This window comes from Saimiri boliviensis, chromosome 14, assembly GCF_048565385.1.
Source record: "Saimiri boliviensis isolate mSaiBol1 chromosome 14, mSaiBol1.pri, whole genome shotgun sequence".
NCBI lineage: Eukaryota > Metazoa > Chordata > Mammalia > Primates > Cebidae > Saimiri > Saimiri boliviensis.
Genome location: NC_133462.1, coordinates 7,546,567 through 7,551,756, shown reverse-complemented (window position 1 = coordinate 7,551,756; position 5,190 = coordinate 7,546,567). Strand labels below are relative to the sequence as shown.

The window sequence follows — 5,190 nt, the reverse complement described above, 5'->3', positions numbered from 1 at the left end:
ACCAGGAAAGCAAGATTTGTTTAACATTCAAAAAGCAGTGAATATACTTTAGCACATAACACAATAAAAGAAAAAAGTCATAGGATTATCTCAGTAGATGCAGAAAAAAACTTTAAAACTGTCTTTATTCCAGACAACACCATATATGTAAAAAAAAAAAATGCCCTTAGAAATAAGCAACTTCTACAACAAATATGTGAATTTAGCTATTTTGAAAAATAAAAGGTCAATATAGAAAAATTTAAATTATATTTTTATATACCGGTGCAAAATGAAATTTTAAGATTCTACTCAACATAGCATAAAACATATAAAATGCATAGGAATAACTTTTTTTTTCTTTTTTTGAGACGGAGTTTCGCTCTTATTACCCAGGTGGGAGCACAATGGCGCGATCTCGGCTCACCGCAACCTCTGCCTCCTGGGTTCAGGCAATTCTCCTGCCTAAGCCTCCTGCATAGGAATAACTTTAGCAAAAGATGTGCAAGACTTTTTTTTTTTTTTCTTTTGAGACGGAGTCTCACTCTGTCACCAGGCTGGAGTGCGGTGGCACGATCTTGGCTCACTCCGTCTGCCTCCTGGGTTTTCCTGCCTCGGCCTCTGGAGTAGCTGGGATTACAGGTGCATGCCACCATGCCCAGCTAATTTATATGTATATATATATATATATTTTTTTTTTTTTGAGACGGAGTTTCGCTCTTGTTACCCAGGCTGGAGTGCAATGGCACGATCTCGGCTCACCGCAACCTCCGCCCCCTGGGTTCAGGCAATTCTCCTGCCTCAGCCTCCTGAGTAGCTGGGATTACAGGCACGCACCACCATGCCCAGCTAATTTTTTGTATTTTTAGTAGAGACGGGGTTTCACCATGTTGACCAGGATGGTCTCGATCTCTTGACCTCATGATCCACCCGCCTCAGCCTCCCAAAGTGCTGGGATTACAGGCTTGAGCCACCGCGCCCGGCTAATTTTTGTATTTTTAATAGAGACACGGTGTCACCACATTAGCCAGGATGGTCTTGATCTCCTGACCTTGTGATCTGCATGCCTCAGCCTCCTGAAGTGCTGGGATTACAGGCGTGAGCCGCCTTGCCTGGCCTCTTTTTTTTTTTTTTTTTTTTTTTTTTTTTTTTAGTACAATTTCCATTTTGTTTTTCTCCAGAGAATAGTTCGTCTTCAGTCTTTAAGGACTCAGCTCCTCACATGGGCTTTGGTTGGGGTCGTGGGGCAGCACCTGAAATCAGGGTGGGGGTGTTCGGTCCTTGCGGGCTTCACGAGATCGACTCATGACTACTTTGCTGTGAATTGCACAACTCACACAGTGATGTAGTTTCACATACAGCTTGGGAAGTACATAGGCATCTAAGATGCTTGCTTCAGAAATGTCCCTGACTGCTGCGGCCTCCACTGTTTCCAATGACGAACTTCTTAAGGGCCTTGTCCTTGGGCACACATCGGGCACAGTTCGTGCAGCGAATAGGCTGCACATGGCCGTGGCCCTTTTTGGCAAGACCATTGTTCCTTCTTTTCTTTGTCGTCTTGGAGGCACGGACCGGAGAGGGGATAAACCCCTTTTCTGTATAGATTATCCAGTCTCAAGTACTTCTTTATAGCACTGTGAGAATGAACTACTACACACCATAAACATGAAAAAATAGTCAACATCGTTAGTCATTGCAGAATGCAAATGAAGTGGCATAATAAAATGCCATTTACACGAATGAGAATCGCTAAAATTAAAACGATGAACCAGCCAGGTGCGGTTGCTCACGCCTGTAATCCCAGCACTGCAGGAGGCCGAGGCAGGCAGATCACTTGAGGTCAGGAGTGTGAAACCAGCCTGGCCAACATGGTGAAATCCCCTGTCTCCTAAAAATACAAAAATTAACTGTGCATAGCGGCAGGTGCTTGTAATCCCAGCTACTTGGGAGGCTGAGGTGTAGAATTGCTCGAATCTGGGAGGCAGAGGTTGTGGTGAGCTGAGATCGCACTGCTGCACTCCAGCCTGGGCAACAGAGAGAGGCTCTGCTTCAAAAAAAAAAAAAAAAAAAGAAAGCATTGATGAGAATGTAGGGAAGCAGGTCCTCTGTCCCGCTACCAGCAGAAGTGAAAATCAGGCTGGGTGCAGTGGCTCAACCCTGTAATCTGAGGCTGCCTCGGCCTCCAAAACTGTTGGGATCACCCAAGGTCAGTTGGAGACCAGCCTGACCAACATGGTGAAATCCTGTCTCTACTAAAAATACCAAATTAGCTGGGCGTGGTGGTGCACGCCGGTATTCCCAGCTACTTGGGAGGCTGAGGCAGGAGAATCGCTTGAACCTGAGAGGCGGACGCTGCAGCGAGCCATGATCACGCTGTTGCACTCCCTGGGTGACAGAGGGAGACGCTGTCTCAAAAAGAAAAAAAAAAGGTGGAAATCAGTATGTCTACCAATGCTTCCACACCCTTGCCATGGCCTCGTCACGTGTGCAGCATGCCCCCTTGCCCTTTAACTCTGCACAGGCTCATATGACTTGCTTTAGCCAATGGCATGTGGGTGGAGGCACCAGCGTGAGTTTAGGCTTTCAGAAGCCTTGCATCGGCCTCTAGTCTGCTTGTGCCCCCACCATCACCATTCCATTCACTCCCTGGCAGCTGACCTTCGCTCAGCCTGAGCTCCAGAATGAGATGCTTGGAGCAGGCCTGAGCCAGCCAAACCTGCAGCTTCAAACAGAGCAGCCCTAGAAAAGTCGGGCTAGGCCAGGCGCAGTGATTCATGTCTGTAACCCCAGCCCTTTGGGAGGCTGAGGCAGGCGGATCACTTGAGGTCAGGAGTTCAAGACCAGCCTGGCTAAGATACAGTGAAACTCTGCCTCTACTAAAAATACAAAAATTAGCCAGGTGTGGTGGTGCACACCTCGTAGTCCCAATTACTCGGGAGGCTGAGGCAGGAGAATTGCTTGAACTCAGAGGTGGAGGTTGCAGTGAGCTGAGATCATGCCATTGCACTCCAGCCTGGGCAACAGAGTGAGACTCCATCTCAAAAAAAAAAAAAAAAAAAAAAAAAAGTCTGGCTAGATCAAGAACACATGAGAGGTTGCTGAGTTTTTGGTCTTTGTTATGTAGAAATACTTGACAGTTCCAGGAATTGTTTATTAAAATTAAAATGAATACAGTCACATAACTTGATAATTCTAACTCTCCTTATTAGACATGTCTCCAAGGAAACTGGTGTAACGATGTTCATAGCAACATTGTTTAAAGGAGCAAAGAAACCAAGAATAACCCAAATGTCCGGCACCAGGAGAATGGACAAAGAAACCCCGAGTTCTATGGAATACTACTGCAGCTTTTAAAAGGAAGAGGATACGCTCTTTAAATAAATCTGGATAGATTTCCAAGACATATTGTTGAGTTAAAAAAGCAAGCTGCAGAACAATATGTACAGTAGGATCCCATTTATGTTAAAAGACTCTCATATGCTTGCTCAAAACAATACTACTCATTTACTATACAATACTATGCATATACTATAGTACCACATGTGCACACACACGTACCCACATATGCACACACACATGCATGCACACATGCACACATGTGCGCACACAATGCACCCACATATGCACCTACATGCATACACACATGCACCCACATATGCACACACATGCGTGCACACACATTCACACACACGCACACACGTGCACACACATGCACATACACATGCACACACATGTGTACACACATATGCACATACTCACTTTTAGACACAGATCTGGAAGGATCAACATGAACTGATAATAATGGCTATTTCCAGGGAAGAGATCTGGATGAGAGATGGGTGACCAAAGGGAATTTTAGCTTTGTAACACTTTTTTTTTTAGCAAGCAAGAAAAGTCTATCTGTACATTATTTGTACAATTTAAAAATAATTTTCCTGGCTGGGAGCAGTGGCTCACGCCTGTAATCCCAGCACTTTGGGAGGTTGAGTCAAGCGATCACCTGAGGTCAGGAGTTCGAGACCAGCCTGAGCAACATAGAGAAACCCTGTCTCTACTAAAAGTACAAAATTAGCCGGGTGTGGTGGTGCATGTCTGTAATCCCAGCTACTCGGAAGGCTGAGGCAGGAGAATCGCTTGAACCTGGGAGGCGGAGGTTGCAGTGAACAGAGATAGTGCCATTGCACTCCAGCCTGGGAACAAGAGCAAAACTCCATCTCAATAATAATGTTTTCCTTTTTTTTTTTTTTTTTTTTTGAGAGGGAGTCTTGCTCTGTCACCCAGGCTGGAGTGCTGTGACGTGATCACAGCTCACTGTAGGCTGAAACTCCTGGGCTCAAGTGAGTCTCCTACCTCAGTCTCCCCAGAAGCTGGGACTACAGATGCACACCACCATGCCCAGTTAATTTTTGCTTTTTTGTTTGTTTGTTTGTAGAGATGGGATCTTGCCATGTTGCCCAGGTCAGTCTCAAACTTCTGGGCTCAAGTGATCCTCCCACCTCAGTCTCCAGTGTGCTGGGATTACAGGTGTGAACTACTGCTCCCAGCTTAAAAATAATTTTCTAAAAGGAAGAAATATATATGAATATATACATCCATGCATACTATGAATATAAACATAAGGCCCTATTTTAAACGTCCTTTGTGCTAGACAGGACCAAATTCAAATCCTGCTACTGCCACCATCTAACTGTGTGTCACTAGACAAGTCATTCTTTCACCTGGAACCTCTCTTTCCTCATATGTAAAATGAGGATACTCATTTATATTTAATAGGGTTGTCATCAACGTCAGTGATAATGTTTGTAAAGTTCCAAGAGCAGGCTGGGCGCGGTGGCTCATGCCTGTAATGCCGACACTTCGGGAGGCCGAGTCAAGTGGATCTCCTGAGGCCAGGAGTTTGAGATCAGCCTGGGCAACGTGGTGAAACCTGCTCTCTACTAAAAATACAAAGTCACTGGGTGTGGCGGCAGGCACCTCTAATCCCAGCTACTCAAGAGGCTGAGGCAGGAGAATCACTTAAATCCAGGAGGGGGAGGTTGCAGTGAGCCAAGATCACACCACTGCACTCCAGTCTGGGCCACAGAGTGAGACTCTGACTCAAAAAAAAAAAAAAAAAAAAAATTCCAGAAGCAGTGTCTGACAACTAATGTGTGTTCAATTAAATATGAATTACCTTCCCTTCCACTTCCAGTTTCTGCTAACCCTAACCTT

The 5,190-nt window shown here is 45.3% G+C and overlaps 1 pseudogene; it reads right to left on the bottom strand.

Moving 5' to 3' along the window:
• Positions 1 to 1,107: 1,107 nt before the first annotated feature.
• LOC120362701 (small ribosomal subunit protein eS26 pseudogene) lies at positions 1,108 to 2,755 on the bottom strand (annotated as a pseudogene).
• Positions 2,756 to 5,190: the final 2,435 nt, after the last annotated feature.